The following is a 19,252-nucleotide window of genomic DNA, read 5'->3' as shown; positions in this document are numbered from 1 at the left end:
GAAGTTAAACTAACATACAACGGGTCCTAGGGTATATCGAATTGGCCGAAACAACAAGGGGGTCAAAAGCGAAGAGCGAAGTTAGACAATCGTTTTATTTATGCCCTACCTTGAACACGAGGATATGTAAATGAGACAGGGGTGTACGACCGACAGAAGGAGCGGTTTCTTTTCCCATCTCAAGTCAACGCGGGTGTTCATGGTGGTACTTTAACTCATACTCGGACTAACTAGTTTCATAGTTAATTTAGAACGAACGATAAACAAACAAAAAACAAACAAAAACAAGCTATAAAAAAAGGCATAAAAAACGAAATAAAAAAGGAAAGAGAAGGGGATTTGATGCACCCTCAACCTACATGTATCGTTGACACCGTCTTGGGTCGTAATCGAAGGTAGATTTTATCTCGAGAGGCCGTCGTCGACGAAGAACAAAGCACACGCGCGTTTTGGAAAGTTTCTGGACAGCGATTTTAAAACAGTGATATCTCCCTCGTTTCACGACGAAAATTCGATCCGAAAGATGTTTTGAAAACTAGAAAGAGAGGAGAACAAGGATCTTAAAGCAACCCCTGCTCGATTTGGGTTATTGGGCACGAAAAACGAGCACAAACAGAACTGGACAGACAAGGAAAAACCGCGAAAACAGAGTGTTATTTCACTCTGTTTTTCGAGGGATTTCGTGTACTCTCAAGGGCAATTTGGCTCGTGATTCTTTATCTAATGTGTGTATGGATGTTGTATGGTTAATTAGGAACAAGAAACTCGAATCTTTATGGTGATTTGATGGAGGAACGAGATGATTTTCGAAGGAGGCACACAAACAGTTTCTGTTTGTGTGTCGGTTTTGTGTAGGGTTTTTGGAGGATGTTTAGGGTTTGTTTCTGAGGTTTAAAGCTTATGGGTGATGGTTGGATGTATGGAGAACTTAGAGGAATGAATGTATGGAGAAGGGGTGGTATTTATAAGGAGTTAAAATAGGTTAAAAGGGAGTAAGGAGCAATCGGGCTAGCTGGGAATAGCTGCTGTCCAGCAGCTTTGGGAGGGGTTTCTAGGGTTCGTTTTGGAGGATTTCTTGGTGATTAAGCTAGGATAATATGGGTAGGATACTAGGGTATGGGTTAGGGTTAATGGGTACGGGTCTTGGTAGTGTTTGGAGCGGGTTTGGGCTCGGGAATTGGCTCGCAAAACAGGGGCTGTTTGCGGTTTGGTGCGGGCTGCTTGGGGTTGGTTTTGAACGAGAATTTGGGCCATGGTATGGGGGTTCGAACATGGGTTGATGGGTATTGGTATAGGTGGGTTAGTGTACTCGAGATTCGTGCCAATTCGCAAAAGACACGGGCTTAAAAAACGAGCTAAAACCGAGCTCAAAACACACGGTTAAAAAACGAGTTCTTCGCTTTTAAAATCGATTTTTCAAATCAATAACCCATTAAAATAAATGACTTTTCAAATCAAATATACTCATAAAATGATTTTTCAAATCAATTATTTATTTTATTTTCAATAAAATAAAAGCTTGGGAAAATAAAATTCAAATTAAATTAAATTGAAATCACTTTGAAAAAAGCTTTAATTTAAATATCATTTAAATTAATAAAATGAACTCACTAAAAAAACATTAATTTAAATATCATTTAAATTAATAAAATACTTCATCGACGACGCCCATTCTACCTCGTAAAACGAGCTCCAAATAATGACAATGACAACTAACGAATACATGTGTCCTATCATCATCGGGTGTTTGTCGGGTTCTCTATAAATTCCAATATCGACGGATACGGGTATCTACAATATAATACGCCGTTATCTTTTATAAACACTTTTATAAATCTTATACACTCAAAAAGAGATTGCAAACTACGTTATTCTCCCCATTCGCATTATTGGCTAATCCCGGAGCTAGAGAGGTCGGATTTCGTTGTTCTTTGCATCATAGTGATCCTTGCGTCAAGGGTAAGATCCGCGTACCATTTTTATAGCATTTGGTTGACTTTGTTTAAACCCTAATTTTTGGAATTGGGGGGTTTTATGATTGTTATGTTAGTAGTAATTGTATGATTATGTGAATAGGAGGAGGATTCGTAGAAGAAAGATTTTGATAACAGCTGTTGAGATCGTCTGACTGTATTGCGTTCCAGGTAGGGTTTTCCCTACTCAGTATTAGTCCCATAATGTGTTGGTGGTGATTTGTGATTGTTGATTGTTATCATACGAGTATTGTGACGGTTGTTGGTTTTGATTGTTGTTTAATAGTTGTGATTGTTTGTATCGGTCTGTGTTCTTCGGGGCGCGTCCCTGGCTGAGTGGAGTCACTTGCGGGAGTGGCTTCACGCCCATTATTCTCCTTCTGTGGAACCCGCCACAGAAGGGATGTGCACATTAATGGATTTGGGTTTATCGCTCGACGGAGATGAGCGGGGATTTGGTGGGAACGGTGGGGTCCCCATCGGCGGCGTGGAGTGACTTTGTTGCGATGGGCACTCAGCGGGGCTACACACTTTAGTGTGTAGTCGATATTGTGGAGTTGGTGATGGAGTTCAAAGTATATCTCGTGACGATTGAGCCGTGTTTGTTTGTTGTGTTGTTGGATTATATAAATTGTGTGATTAGTCTCGACCCGTTTATTGTTTTAAAACTCGTGGTGATCCATTCGGGGTGGTGAGCAGTTATTGAGCAGGTATGAGATGACGTGTATGGGATAGCTGGGATGAGTCATCACGTGGCAGTTAGAAGTCTTCCGCTGTGTCAGACGATGTTTTATAGCTTTGATAGTTTTATCAGTAGATCGTCTGAGAACCTTGTATTTCCGTTTGACAGTTTTGGTCTGAGACATATAATCACTTAAATTATATTTACTTTTAAAGTACGTTTCTTTATTGTCTTATGATTATCATTGCCTCGGGTAACCGAGATGGTAGCACTTCTATGCCTTGAGTGGTCCTGGCAAGGCACTTGGAGTATAGGGGTGTTACAAAATGGTATCAGAGAAGAGTGGTATACAGTGAACTTTATGGAGACATGTCGCGAGGTAGATTTGTACACGGTGAGTGAGTTTGGGAGATTTGGTTTATTAAGAGATGAAACTACTGTGTGATTTCCTTGGGCAATTAACGGTATGAAATGAATTCTGATTTCTAGAGAGGTACAAATGAGATGCAATTGTTTGAACAGTGAACGCTGATTTTATGGATAGATTAGTGGCAAGTGTGAGTGATAGCATAATAAGAGAAGATCCATGGTAAGAAAGAGTGAGGTGATATCGATATAAAATAATGGGATTTGAGTTTTAGAGCGATGAGAAGGTAATTGGAGCGCTAAAGAGTTAGGTAAAAGTAATAAGGAGTTGAGCTTTTAAATGGTATTGTTGAGTATAAAGAGAAAAGAAGGATAAAAGTAAGCTGAGAAAAATGTTCACCGGAGTTATGTGACATAAAAGTAAGGAATCGTCGAGATGTATGATACTATCAAGAGTAAGTATGTTAATGGTTATACAGAAGTTTCAGGACAACATGATTAATCATGAGTTTCGAGGAATTAAGGGAGTATGAAGTTGGTGGAGTATTTGCACGATACGAGATTTTTGGTGGAGAGTTAGATGATGATACAATTAAGGATAGTATTGGGAAGAATGCTGAGGTAATTTTGTTGATGGATTCGATGTTCGTTGTTTGGGATGTTAACCAAAGATAGGAAAGAAATCGTGATGTTTAGAGATGAGTGTAAGAGGTTTGATGTCCGGACAGTGGTAGTGTTATGGTTTGTGACTAGTGGTTAAGGGTGATGGTATATTAGAAAGGTAGCAATTCTAAAGAGGTTGATTTTGTAGAGACCAGATTGATATGTATGGTTGTGAGAGAGTATAAGATGTGGTTATATGAGGCGGTTGTTAGTAGTTGAGTATTAATGGTATGGTTACAATTGGCAGGGGGTGATGGATATGCGAATGGGAGAATATGTTATGAGGGGTATACGAGTTAAGCTCGGGTGAGAGGTAACTTTTATCAGATGGTAACTTACGTGATCAGGATTGACTAGGTGGATGTGATTACGGGTCTATGATATATGTAAATGTTTGTGTGAGGTTCTTACCTCACAAGAAGTGGTATGGTGCGATAATTATAAAGTTGTTATATGATTGTTTTATAATTTATGTTGGGTACGGTATACTAATGGAATGAGGTTCAAAAGGTAATAATTTGATTGATCTGGCATGGATAGTTAAAATTGTATGTGTATTGATGATACATGTTTATTCCGTGAAGTGGTAAGGATGATGTTCATGAGATTCTTGTCAGTTTATTCTGTATAATATGTTGTGTTATAATCTAGTAAAATGGTTTTGAGTGAGTTTTCTTGTTCGAAATGTCATACTGAGTCAGTGTTTATGGGAATTATATGTGATTGTGATGTTTATCGATGTGGTGGTGTGCCTCGAGTGGTGATCCGGGCGTGGTACTTCATGTTGTGATGCGTGTATTTTCGCACTGCGGTGCGGCTGTTGGTGGCGGTGTTGCGATGCCGTCACCGGTTGTGGTGGAGTAGGCGGGATGATTGTGATTCGAGTTTCGGAAGTACATACCAGTTATACATAGATTGTTGTTTTGTTTGATGTTGCTCCCTGCGAGTTTCAGTTTGTGCAGATAGACAGTTGTCTTGTTTATTGATGTTTTCTTTACCAGGTTAAGTTTGGGAATGAGGGTAGAGTATGATATAAAATAGAGTTGTATATGTTTTCGTTGTTGTCATGGTATAGTGATATTCTGTTGATGGGACACGGTTGTGAGAGGTTGTTACAGTAATTTTGATCTTGTTCTAGATAAGGCTTTAGTGGACATGGTAATGGCAAGTGATTCGTAAAACGTGTGTGGTAATGACCTGAAAGATGCAGGTGGTTCATAATGTTTTGTTGAGATAGTGAGTGCAGGTATTGGGAATTGGTGTCATGTTAAGTTATGTATGAGTTTTGCGGTAATAAAAGAAAAGAACTTGAGGATCTAGTGTGAGTGTACGTAACAAGTGTGGATCGTGAGTTATGCTTTTGGCGATAGAAGTTTTATATAGTCTATATAGAGAGGTATGTCATGTTGCGGTAATGTGAAAGAGTTGAAGTTTTGGGTTAAGCTAAAGATTTTGAGGCATAGGTTAGGTAGTGTGACGAGTGAATTTAAGTATGAGAATTGTTTATGTAAGAGGGCCTTAGGTATATGCATGGCGAGTGTTTATATTATAGGTGGTTATCTTTGACATACGGTGCTGATGAGGATAATGAGAAGATATAGCAAGGATTTAGTATTAGTGAGTTACGAGGACGTAACATTTATCTTAAGAGCAGAAGGATGCGGAAAAGATAGTTTGATGGTTGTAGATGTTGTAGTATATTTGGAAGTTTGAGTCTTAATGGAGAACAAAGGATGGTTTTTTGTTGTGGTTGATTTTGTTAAAGGTCATGACCGTGCTTGTAGTAGTGTGATGTCTAGGAGAGCGAGAATATTTCAATAGTGTTGACAGTAGGAAGATGATGTTATGAGTGTGAGTAAACTTCGAGGACGAAGTTCCTTTTAAGGGTGGTAGAATGTAACATTCCGTTTGATGTTTGTGAATGTCTTGATATTGGATTTTCTAATGGATAATATGTTACATAGCTAGCAGCGGTTGTGGATAATAGTTGGTGGTGTTGGGAGTTGGTGTCGAGAGAGAATATGATGTAGTTGATACGATATCGTGAGCGATGTGTGGAGGTAGGAATAGTTGGTGTTAAGAGTTCATGGTTTCATGTTTTATAGGTTGGGGTTTTGTTTTGAGTTCTTAGCTATGCTATTGTCTCTTGACAGTATGTTTGTTTTTGAGTATGGGTTGAACTTCGGGGACGAAGTTCTTTTTAAGGAGGGAAGACTGTAATACTACGGTTTTATGAGTCTCTGGGTACTCTATCGAGTGGGCCTTACTCTGTCGAGTAAGGGTGTTTTGTAATTTAAAATTGTTTCTGACCTGTAGGGTACTCGATCGAGTAGCCTTGGTACTCGATCGAGTAGGCGGCACTCGATCGAGTACGTCGGTTACTCGATCGAGTAGCCCGGTTTACGGGTAAAGTTTTGACGGGTTTTGTTAATAATGCGAATTAGTATATATAATACGCCGTTATCTTTTATAAACACTTTTATAAATCGTATACACTCAAAAAGAGATTGCAAACTACGTTACTCTCCCCATTCGCATTATTGGCTAATCCCGGAACTAGAGAGGTCGGATTTCGTTGTTCTTTGCATCATATTGATCCTTGCGTCAAGGGTAAGATCCGCGTACCATTTTTATAGGATTTGGTTGACTTTGTTTAAACCCTAATTTTGGGAATTGGGGGTTTTTATGATTGTTGTGTTAGTAGTAATTGTATGATTATGTGAATAGGAGGAGGATTCGTAGAAGAAAGATTTTGATAACAACTATTGAGATCGTCTGACTGTATTGCGTTCCAGGTAGGGTTTTCCCTACTTAGTATTAGTCCCATAATGTGTTGGTGGTGATTTGTGATTGTTGATTGTTATCATACGAGTATTGTGACAGTTGTTGGTTTTGATTGCTGTTTAATAGTTGTGATTGTTTGTATCTGTCTGTGTTCTTCGGGGCGCGTCCCTGGCTGAGTGGAGTCACTTGCGGGAGTGGCTTCACGCCCATTATTCGCCTTCTGTGGAACCCGCCACATAAGGGATGTGCACATTAATGGATTTGGGTTTATCGCTCGACGGAGATGAGCGGGGCTTAGGTGGGAACGGTTGCGGTCCCCCACTGGTGGCGTGGAGTGACCTGTTGCGATGGGCACTCTGGCAGGGCTACACACTTTAGTGTGTAGTCAGTATTGTGGAGTTGGTGATGGAGTTGGGAGTATATCTGTGACGATTGAGCTGTGTTGTTTGTTGTGTTGTTGGATTATATAAATTGTGTGATTAGTACTGACCCCGTTTATTGTTTTAAAAACTGTGGTGATCCATTCGGGGGTGGTGAGCAGTTATTGAGCAGGTATGAGATGACTTGTATGGGATAGCTGGGATGAGTCATCACGTGGCAGTTAGAAGTCTTCCACTGTGTCAGGCGATGTTTTATAGCTTTGATAGTTTTATCAGTAGATCGTCTGAGAACCTTGTATTTCAGTTTGACAGTTTTGGTCTGAGACATGTAATCACTTAAATTATATTTACTTTTAAAGTACGTTTCTTTATTGTCTTATGATTATCATTGCCTCGGGTAACCGAGATGGTAGCACTTATATGCCTTGAGTGGTCCTAGCAAGGCACTTGGAGTATGGGGGTGTTACATTCTATACTAAGATTTCCCGAATTCATGAATGGTCAAGTACCAAACATGTGACTATAAATCCTAGGATAGAACAAATCATGATTGCATTTGTGTGAAAGCGACAAGACAACTCGAAGACCCGCGACGTGGCTCGCGCCTCTTTGAGCAGCCCAGGTGGCCACGTCGCTCAAAACTCACACAACCACATATTTTCCTATAAAAACCCCTCAAATGCCCCCATTTGAGAACTTACGCGAGTGTCCACCCCTCTTTTCTCCCTTAAAATTCTCGACTCGACTTCTTAAGTCACAATCCGACGCGTATTTACGACCTACCGATCGTAAATACAAGCCTTACACATTGTTTGGTACCGTCATCGTGCATTAAATCACTTGACCGACCATTTCGACCACTACACCGTCACTAATCTTAATAAAATACTCTTTTTACTTACCAAAATGGTTTTAAACCGAGTCTTTTCCGACCAAACGAGTTGTTACACTTACGTCGGTTTCTCGCCATAACCGAACATGTAAGTATGAGGGTGTAAAAATCCTTCTTTTATCATGTCTTCATTTGTTTTATGAATATAACATGCTAAAACATGCATAACACGATCCAAAACATGGGATAGACGAGCCAAAACTGAGTTTTAGCCTGAGGCAGAAGCCCCTTATTGTGCACATAGGCTCGCGCCTCAATGGGGTGCCCAGGTCAGAACTCAACCGTGTTTGTTCTCGTCTTTCCCCTTTAATCCATTTTCATATTTGTAATCGGTTTTTACCATTTCAAATATTTTCAAACCTTTTTTATTTATTTATTTGTTTTTAACCATAAAACATTTTTCACCCTTGGTTCCTCATACCATGACGGTTAAATCCGTGTTTCGGTGATAATATTTGGTTAATAACATTTAAAAGGTATTTAAAGCCTTTTATTTTATTTCTTTACATTTTGGGAGGTATTTTAAAGCCATTCATCATTTCTTTACATTTTCAAAACAAGCATATTAGTCACCAACACAAAGTCGTCCTTGGTTCTACATACCATGCCGGATTTTAACCCGGGTAAGATGATGAGTAACGACTAATTATATTCAAATGAACTTAAAAGAATTAGTTCATAATTATTTTCAAAACTATTCATGTCAAGCTTGTCAAGTCAAACTCGACACCGAATATCATCAAAATAATGAGGATTATTCGAGTCTCGTTCTTCAACTCAACAAATACGGTCTAGACGACCTTTTCAAACCAAATCGGGTCAAATACCCATTTTTCAATACGTTTTATAAACGTTTTCCAAATGGTCGGAACACGGCATATAACCGTTGGTTGACCCGCGCCTAAACATGCCTATTTTCTCTTATTTCCAAAACCAGGGGAGGCCCCCTTACACTGCCGGCATGCTCGCACCTCATATGGCCGCCTGGCACAGGGCCTGTTCCCTTCCAGCATTAGTCTAGGACGATCCCGACTCCGGTTAACCCGGATATAGGACGGATCAGATGACTATTCAACCCACATTTGCAAAATGCCTTACTAAGACAAATGGATCATGTTATGCACCCTAAATCTAATACGGTAAATGGATGTTTAATTTCTGTCTTGCATGCGAATCAACCATTAATCCAACTCGACATCTTATACTTGATACTTGGATTAATCAACCGACTTAGAAAGCTCTCACATGTTAGGTTTAAATTAATGGATGCGCATTCATGCATTTAAACCGTTTTATCAACTTTTGCATTCAACCAACCAAGATCGATCAGGAGAGGCCGCTACCGCGGGCGGGATTGGGTATCTGATTAAAGGGCTTTCCAATACATACCTTCACCTCTTACTCAGAAACTTTCGATAGTGGACGACCTTATCCAGGGCGTACGAGAGTCATTCTAGAGATAGGATGCTAAAGAGGAACGATTCCTTATCTTTAGTACCTATGTCAAACACTGCTTTGTGCTTCGTTTGACCGAGGTATAAAGTGGATTCGAACGGGTTCCAAGCATCCCACAAATGCTTGGTGGCGACTCCGAACATCTCTAATTGTTTCGAGACCCTTACCGAGACGAAATCGACCAATCGAAAACGATCCGGTCGAAAGCATTTTTACGCCGCCGAGCGTGGCTTTCAAAAGACCGCTGTATGTCCACAGATCGGCTGGGCTTACAGGTGGGCCATGTCCACAGATTGGCGACTCCACTGGGGAAAACTAGGACGCTTACGTCTTTGTGATCCCTAGATGGTGAGACTCGAACGAGGTTTTGGTTGGAATGCATTAATTGATATTACGGTCACGGTCGGGTTCCTTGTTCGGGCCCACAACCTAAACTTCATTGACCAATTGCCTCGTCTCGTCGGCGTGAGTTTTCTCATCCCCGCGTTTCGAATCCCGATTGTGTCAAGCATACCGTTGACGTCACACATTTCTGTTTCGTCAAAGAGCTTTCATCACTTTCGAACACGAGGCTAGGGCACCCTCCTTACACATTTTGTTTGGATTGGTATCCCTCTCGCAAATCGGGGTTTGATTTCTTGGTGTGTAACCCACCCTTCTTAGCCAAAACCCGTGTCAGCATAATGCATAATATAATGAACTGTGAGTGCTTATGTGCTACTTGATCATATGTCCTTCCGTGTCATTTTCAAAATTTAAAAAAACACCTTTTTCCGCCGTTATAGTGACCATTTCAAAACACGGTCTTTTGCCGACCGCAACACGCCTTTCTAGGCCGTCATAATGACGATTTTCAAACCCGGTTTTTATAACCATTTCAACACGCCTTTTTAGGCCATCGTAATTACGATTTTCAAACCCGGTTTTTATAACCACTTTAACACGCCTTTCTAGGCCGTCGTAATGACGATTTTCAAACCCGGTTTTTTTACAACCATTTCAAATCACCTTTTTACGCCATTATAAACGCCGCGTCTAGACACGGACTTTAACCCGTCTCGCGCCGACAATGGCTCTTTCAAAACCCGAGAAAAGCACATACCCTTTTCTCGAGACACTTTCGAGTTCCCGGGCACCATGCACCGTCCCCGAGACCTCTTCAAACATTTCAAACTCGATTTTCAAAATATACAATTTTGAATTTCAAAAACCGTCTTGGGAGGCAATGCATTGTTTTCTGAGCCGATTCAAACTCAAACCGTCTTTTGCAAATAAACTTAAGACAACCCTTTCAACTGACCTACTTGCGGGGATCTCTATCTTCGGAAGCCGTCCACAAAGCGACGAATGAATCCTTTTGAAAATTTCTATTTTCGAAAACTTCAGTCCACCATTCCAATTCCGCCTCGTGTCTACCGAGTCGAAGCAAACATACTTATGGGTCTTTACTTATGATTCGTCTCACCACAAGACTCGTCCAATGGCATCACGCCGCTACGTTGGACACATGTCAAAGGTTCGGTCAACACCGTCACGTCATAAATCGAGTCAGCACCTAGGTACCACACACGGTCATCCTCGTCTTGTTGAGTCTGATCTTTGTCTCGTCCTTTATGTTGTATGCGTTCAGTTTTCGAACCGTGACGGATTGAGTTGTAATGTGAGCCGTTTTTCTGCCTCAGAACCATGGCCCCGTCTTCAACTTCGTCTGTCAACAGCAACAACAATGATAACAACAGGGATGTCACGACTGCTCAGCTAGCCAGCCTGCTCACCACTCATAAGGTCACTCTGGATCGTGTCGAGACCCGTATCGACACCCTGGAAAAAAAAGAAGCTGGAGAACATAATACTCCACCTTTGACTGAAACTGAGAAAAAGCTCAAGCTCTTGGAAGAACAACTTCTAGCCCGGGATAACAATATCCATCTTGAGAACAATCGAAGGTTTGAACCTGTTGGGGATCAACTACCTGACAACTTTACCCTGACTGATGTGCCCAAATTCAAGGGAGTAGAGGACCCGCTCAATCATATTCGAGCCTTCAAAGACTACATGGCCATAAAAGGGTTCAAACAGGAGCTCTTCACCCGGATCTTCCCATCATCCTTGGAACCGATCCCTCGCCAATGGTATTACTCCCTTGACCCGAAGAACCTTACTACCTGGGATGAGGTCGCAGTTGAATTTGCTAAGCAATACGCCGACAATGTTGAAATCCAAGCCAATACTCGTACCCTTGCGGTCCTAACCCAGAACAACAAGGAGGGATTCACCGAGTTCTTAACCCGTTGGAGGAGGGTAAGTACTCAGCTGGTCAGCAAGCCGAGTGAATCAACTTTGATGGAAAAGTTCGTCAACAATCTCCGCCCAGTGTATGCCAACTTAGTGAGGTATCAAAATATTAAGACCTTCCAGGATCTGCAAATTTTGGGGACACGCATTGAAGATGACCTCCGGAAGGGTGTCTTGGCCAAGACCACTGGCAGAGGCTACCAGGGATCCATATCGACCGGGTCTTGCCCTTACGGCCAAACAAACAAGATCGATGAGGTCAACCTCGTTGAACCATTTGCTAAGAGAGCTGAGCGCCCCCAGAGAGTATTCACTAATATAGGGTCAACTTATGCAAGTGCCCTGAACAGGCTCATGGACCAGGGAAAGTTACAACCAATCGGACCCACCCCGGATCCGACCGATGCTAAGAAATCCCGTTTCTGGAACCCCAATACCTACTGTCAGTACCATCAAGTGAAAGGGCATGATACAGAAACCTGCTTCAAACTCAAACACATCATCCAAGACATGATTGAGAAAGGGGAATTGCCTTTACCCCCACCGACTAAGCCAAACAACAAAACAATTCCTCTCGGAATCCACGCTATCTCCAAAGATGAACCAACTCTGGACTGCTCTCACCTCATCCAGCCAATTGATGATGAGGTGAACACCTTGGAGAAAGATCCCTCGGACGGGGTATTTGTGTTCAGTGCCGCAACTATGCTCACCATGTTCCAACAGGTTGAGGAAGCCATAGCCAGCCTCTCCGAGAGGATTACCCAACTTGACGATGCCTACCGCTGGCTTATCTTCCATCCTCCACCACCACGCCCGAGGGAGAGTCCCCCGAGCGCCCAAAACTACCTTCACCAGGACGGATTGCTCCCGCGACCATTCTGGCATGCAACTCACAATAATCACCCTCGCAATAATCATCCTCACAATAATCACCCTCACAATAATCAACCTCACAAAGATTACCCTCACAGAAATATCCCTCACAAAAACTGCCCACCAAGGAATACCCCTCCAAGGTGCCTTCGAGATCCTGAAATCAATGGCATCTGGAGAGACGATGTTGAAGATGTCTATATTGTCCCAGGGAAAGAGAAAAGGGCGAAAGAGATCGGTCACCTTACCCGGTCCGGACGCCCCTATCAGAACCCGAACAGTTCAACGGTCACTCCGACAACAAACGACCAAGTCATCCCGGAAGCGGACACTCAACCAAGAGCTCCTGAGAATTTGATCCTCAAGCAGCTTCAGAAGGCAAAAGTCGAAATCTCAATTTGGCAACTGATCGCGACATCCTTTGAGCATCAACAGGCTTTGCTACAGGCCTTGGGAAAATTAACTGTGCCCTTCACCTCTTCCCCTGAATAAATAGTGGCACATATGACGAGGGACGCCCCTGACTTGAACAACCCGGTTGTCTTCTCTGGCGAAGATATCCCTCCCTTCGGAGCCAATCATAACCTTGCCCTGTACATTACCGTACAATATCTTAAGAAGAATGTACCCATGGTCCTTGTAGATGACGGATCTGCGGTAAATGTCATTCCCCTCAAGACTGCTCACAAGCTGGGTATTAAGGAAGCTGATTTGGTCCCAACAAATCAAGGAGTACGCGCCTACGACGGCACTCGTCGCAAGGTTGCGGGGCTCATCACTCTGACTGTCGCAACCAGACAACTGGAAAGGCAAACCAGTTTTCAGGTAGTCGACATCGACGCCTCCTTTAATATGCTCCTGGGATGTCCTTGGATTCACGCCGTCAAGGCAGTTACCTTAACTCTCCACCAGAAGATCATGGTCCCCTTCAACGGGAAAACAATCACAATTCCTGCTTCCCCGATCAAAGCTGTCATGAGAAAGGGAATAGCCTCCCAGACCATTGAGGAAGATGACAATGAAATGTGGGGGTTCCAAGCTGTGAATGCCATAACTGGTGAATCAACACCCTTTGATTGTGACCCGTTCGCCAACCTCACGGTCAACCGCATCATGATGCGCCAGGGTTACTTCCCGGGCTTGCCCCTCAATCCAATGAAGAGCACCTTACCTCCCTTGAAACAGGCTAAGGTCCCCAACATTCCCTTCGGACTGGGATATGAACCTACCGATGAAGATATCCAGGAGATGAACCTCCTAGTTCAAAAACGCAAGAAGCACGGAGTTATCCTCCGTCTCTATCATCTGACCCTCAACGGATACTTTGTCCCCAAGGGAGAATCATAGCTCTACCATGGCTTTCCAGAGCCGATATATGACTCTATGGCCAAGGCCAGATACCCGGGTGTGGAAGTCTTCCAGGACTGCTACTTCATCCCCGACAACACCGAAGCTGCATCAACTGAGTCTAAGCCGTCGTCATGCCTCGATGGACAAGCTGTCACCCTCCACTTTGGAGAGGATAACATCAAGCACCTCGACTATGAGGACATTATCAACATCGCCCTGAAGGACAACCAATTTGACCCAACCGCCTTGATCTCCGACACTGACCCGGAGAAAGCTACACACACTACTACAATTCCCTTACTTTCCCGACACTTTTTGATCGACGCTTTTATAAGCGTCGACCCATTTTTACCCCCAACAACCATTTTAGCAATATAATAATATTTTTAATTAAAAAAACCGCTACTCTCTAGACTCTTCCCTGCTCAGTGCTCTAATTACTAAAAACTTTTCATTATCGCGCCGCTTCCCCAAAAAATCAAACCACCGATTCAATTACATTATTGCTCATCCTCCATTCATCAATCATCGTTTGATTATCCAAACCTTGTGCCTCTCGTCAATCATCACCGTTATCACAGTGAATCGCGTCTCTCATCAATCATCAGCTAATTAGGTAATTAGTCAAAACCTAATTTATTGATTTCGATCGTTGTTTCATCGTCATTGCAAGTCTTTGATTGATTCGTGACTTTGTAAAGTTTTAGTAATATTATAATCATTGGTGTTTGATTATCCCAACCGTGTTTCATATTATTTTATTCCGTGTTTCATATTAGTTCTTTTGTTCTATATTTTGTTAAGGTGTTTGATTATCCCGTTTAGTGTAAGCATTGAATTGGTTGATCCTGGGTATGGACTAGCGATGAAAGCCGGGTTACGGGTTCACTAGTTAGAAGTACTTTTCTAGCGGTGAAAACTCCCAGGCTGTTCAAGGTCCTTCACTGATTACCCGAATTTCGTCTTCCTCTATTAACATCTCATTTTCCGATCTATGGCTTTCATATGAATAACCTTAACTTAATTGGAATATTGTCTCTGGTATGGTCGAGAAGAATTACAAACGTGGGCGATGGGCTTATCCAAGGAACAGAAGCTCTTGCACAGGGTTTTGCCTTTGTTGTGTCCGGAGTTGTCAAGAAACCAGTTAAGAGTGCCAGGCAGAATGGTGTATTGGTGCTTGCTCATGGGATTGGAAGAGCTTTTGTGCGATTCATAGTTCAACAAGTGTGGAGCATTAGATTATCTCTCTGGTGCAAGTTGTGCTAGCTGCATGCTTTTATGTTTTAAACAACATAACTGCCGTCCAAAGAATTATGAATCCTCGAGCTATATATTCAGATCAAGTTTTTAAAGAATATGATGAGAGACAAGCAGTTGGACAGGTATTCTTGTCGCAAAATTTCACGTCTATTAGCTGCACTGCTTAAGATGTTGCAAACTGTTAATTTTCGTGTTGTTTCTGAATCGCCATTGTTGATAACCCCTTTGCACTCCACGGGGCTGCGATTTGGTAGCTGAGAGTCTAACTGTGGGTTCGGCGTATTTTGATCTCCGTAAGCCAAGTGATCATAATTCTGGTTGCCTTTTAAGTACTTCGTCATATTTTGATTTCCTGTTTGCTAAAACATTCCATTGATTCCATGTCCATGAATCACTTGTAAGAGTTATTGATTACAATCTCAAGTTCTATGCATTCATAAATACACTACTCTGTATGAGTTTTTACTGTTGTTTAGTTACTGCAAGTGGTTATAATCTGATCATTTGGGATTTGTTTTTACTGTATAATCTCTTTGCGTTCTCGAGAATGCAATTGTTTTATTTTCACTTATGGAAAAGCTCTCAAAGACTTAATCTGTAATCCTTCCAGGGTGTTGAAGCTCAAAGTCATGAAGGAAATAGCCAAGGAATATCAGGTTGAATGGGATACTATCGATCATCGGCCGAGCTTTTCAAACCTCCGGAGAAGCGCTTGGTGTGTTTTCCTTTATCACACAACTTGAACTCTTCCCTCCCCTTTTTCTTACCTTATAAGTCTATGGAAAAAGAAACTGGTTCTTTAGGAGTGTGTCTTGTTTTTTGAAATGTTTGTTTAGGCTATAATTATAGAGAAATGGCCAAATTACAAAATCACTCTGACCAAATAGTATTAGAAGGGGATAGAAGGAAAATGGTTGCTCGTTTTCAACTGATTCAAGATGATAATAATTTTTGTATGGAGCTTCAGCGAAACTTTGAGCAAAAATGAGAATACGATATATTTTATGTGTATGAATGATCTATATTTTTCTCATTTTTCTAGGTTAAGTGAAGGCTACCTTTTATTTTTGATCTTGATATGTTAATTTTCTTTTGTATATGTATTTTTGTTTTATGTAAAACTTATTTTCCTGTCTATTTTGTTGAATTAGAAGTTCCTCGATCGAATTGAATTAATTATTCCGTCTATTTTAGCAGCGCAGATTTTGATTTGGGCTGGCAAAGTTCCTAACGGCATAAGGTTGTATCTATATTTCTAATTCAGCTCCTTTGGTTCATTATTACCAGTATATGTTATATTTGCTATATTTGTTTATCACAGCAGTTTGTCTTTTTTATGGTGTTCTGCCCATCTATCCCTTATATTTAAGTTAGATCTTAATTGTTTTCTAATGTAAATTAGCTGCCTTGATCTATCCCTTAATTTTGCTTTTGGGTTAGAATTTAGATGTGAATGTTCAAAATCATTCAGGGGGAAATGAGTGAACTAAAGTAATTATAGGTTAAGAAGATCTATTGAAATAGGAAGTTATTTACCAGATACCTTTTTGTTGTAGTTTTACATGTTTATTATATGGTTTCGAGGAAACAAGTTGTTAAAACTCCCAAAATTTCTTCTGTCATTGACAATCTCGCTTCCTCTTTATCAAATAAACTTTGGAAAAGAATATAGCTTTGATGCTTTCGGACAACCAAGATAAGCCAAGTGTATTTTCCGCCTCATGGTAGCTAACATGGTTGGTTTGTGTGTGTGCAGGTGGGTTGATATTGTTGTTATTATTTACTGTCTGCTGAGTTGTATGTGTTAAACAAGGTACGACGTCATCTATGCGAAAATAAATCTCTGTACTACAATATAGAGGTAAATCTTATCTTTTCATTTTTTTGGCTATTATTTGGAATTTTATTCTCTTTGGAAGATGATTCCTATGTCAAAAATGCAGGGTCCCTCGCTTAGATCTACAATTATTACCTGATTTTTCTTCTTCCAAGTCACAAGTAGAATAGGGTGTTCTCAAATATTCCACTTGAGCATCCAAACCTATTGTTGAACGTCTAGGATCAAATATTTCCTCTCCTCCAAATCCATTTATCTAAACACTATAGTGTGAAGTGCTGTGTTATGTACCCATTTTGGGTTTGTATGCCAAAAAAAATGAATTCAATGGAATGATCTTTATATTACACATGTTTACTTCTTATTACAGCCCACTTCTGCTTATTAGGTGTGTCACTTATTTTCACTCACAAATTGATTCACATGCTCTGGTTATAGTTTTAAACCCTTTTGACGATGCTCATTTCCATTCTCAAGTAAAAAAAAATTGTCCTAATAAATGGCAAACATGATATACTCATATTGCTTTTCTTATTTACAATGCTCTCGCTAACTAGTTTTTTACTAAAGTTATTTGTGCCTAGTTCCATTTTCAACTTAATTATATATCTTTCCAATTGTCTTCTGTTTAATGGCTTGAGATTGGGCGTTCTTTGGATGGTATAGTAGGAATAGGATGACAGGGGAGGAGGAAGGGAGCTTCGTGCTTGCCTTCCAAATCGTTCCTATGTTGGAAGGATTTTTAATCTCCCTAGTGGGATTGTGCCCATTCATTTACCTTCCTCCATTTTTTTTCAATACTACAACATATCCTAAGACGGGATTTGTTCTCTGATCCCCTCCATTTGATCCTTTCCCCTCCAAAACCATTCATCTTAACAAGGGGCTGATCTGCTGTAATCAGGATAGTTTCTCCTTAAGATGGTTCAATTAAAACATTTATACAATAAAAGGATTGTTAGTTTATTTCCAAATGTTCTCTTTTATAATCTACTATTCTACTGCCTCTTACTCTTACTCGTGGGTCATCATGATGTTCTTAGCTAACTGAAATAATTTGTCATTTTCTCAAAAGCAGTGGATTAAAGTATAATAAAGCTATTCAACAACTAGAAATAGCTTGGGGAATTCTTTACCACGTAATATACAACTGCACAGATGGGGTTGCTGTAAGTTCTTCATTGCCTCTTGATAGTACCTGTGCTACGTGGTTTTCTGTTCAAATAAGTACTGAACTTTGATGTGTTATTTTCCTTACTTTGCTTCGACAAGCTACCAGACTACCACCTCTCGTTTAGTTACTTGTTCCTATATTCATTCAACATTTTGTCTTTAAATTTAATACATGTACCTGCCTTGGAGTTGTTGCCTTAGAGCTTGAATCGTAGTATGATGTTGTTGGTAGTTTTGTATATGCTGCTGAACGGTTCTTATAGGAATGTTGGTCGTTTCATATATGCTGAACGGTTCTTATATGACTTGTTGATGATATTTAATTTCCTTGCATGTAGATATCGGACTCAACAAATGGTGGCGGTGCATCGAGATGAAAGGAGCAAATCTGGAATTCACCTTTTGGAGTAGTTTAGTCGCACCTTTTGGCTTGGATTTAATCTTTTGGGGATATTTTATTATTTTTGCGTGAAAACATTTCTATTGTTCGGATGAAATAGTTACAATAGTTCTTTTGAATTTTGAAAGCATGTAATTTGATAATGCAATTTTAATTTATGCTATAAAATTTTGTTTTGCATATATTCTAGTCATATCAATGTTGTTTATACACACTATGATATCATCTAGTAATCTATACGATTTAATTCAATCGTATTGACAAAAAGAACAATCGTAGTGAATTTATCTTGTGCAGGAAAAGCGTCGAGAAATTTCTAAATTGCGACGCAAATAAGTGTAGAGAAAAACTGACCTTTAAAGGCGTCGCGACACTTGACACCGAAAAGCGTCGACAATGTTGACGCTAAAAAGTGTCAGAAAATCCTGACGCCCCAAATGCCCACGCTTTTTAAAGCGTCGAGAAATAAAATGATGACGCTTTTAAGCGTCGAGAATAGGCTAAAAAAGCGTTGAGAATGCAAGGGATTTGTTGTAGTGACAAGGCTGGAGGAAGACCGTCAAGTGGACCGATCGCCAAGGCCGCATTCTCAAAATCACAACAGGAGAAGGCCCTATGTTCAAAGAAGGAAGTGGAGAAGAATCTGAATCTGAGTCAGAGTCAGAGTCAGATTCTGTCATAGCTCCTAACACTCCTGATGTCCCAATCAAGGTCCCCTTCCCATTATTTTATCACAAGGTCGTGGCTGATTCAGAGGCTGAGTCTACTAGGGTCACCCCCACTCCCATGAAAGGTGACAACCTGGAGCCTGTTCCAGGGGCCACCTCCTCTGTTTGTGTCGCCTCGACGACCAAGAGATGTCT

General features: G+C 40.9%; 1 long non-coding RNA gene across 3 annotated transcripts; it reads left to right on the top strand.

Annotated features, from left to right (window-relative positions):
• Window positions 1–13,996: 13,996 nt before the first annotated feature.
• LOC141600016 (uncharacterized) lies at window positions 13,997–18,571 on the top strand. Of its 3 annotated transcripts, none has more exons than XR_012524089.1 (6): window positions 13,997–14,332; window positions 14,772–15,101; window positions 15,590–16,219; window positions 16,736–16,840; window positions 17,895–17,985; window positions 18,328–18,571. It is a non-coding gene; the product is annotated as an uncharacterized LOC141600016 (long non-coding RNA). The 3 variants fall into 3 exon arrangements; XR_012524091.1 differs by having other exon boundaries at window positions 14,542–15,101; XR_012524090.1 differs by having other exon boundaries at window positions 14,521–15,101.
• The last annotated feature ends 681 nt before the right edge of the window (window positions 18,572–19,252 follow it).

Source organism: Silene latifolia, chromosome 9 (genome assembly GCF_048544455.1).
Source record: "Silene latifolia isolate original U9 population chromosome 9, ASM4854445v1, whole genome shotgun sequence".
Lineage (NCBI taxonomy): Eukaryota > Viridiplantae > Streptophyta > Magnoliopsida > Caryophyllales > Caryophyllaceae > Silene > Silene latifolia.
The sequence above is the reverse complement of the archived record's forward strand: the minus strand, read 5'-3'. Positions and strand labels throughout refer to the sequence as shown.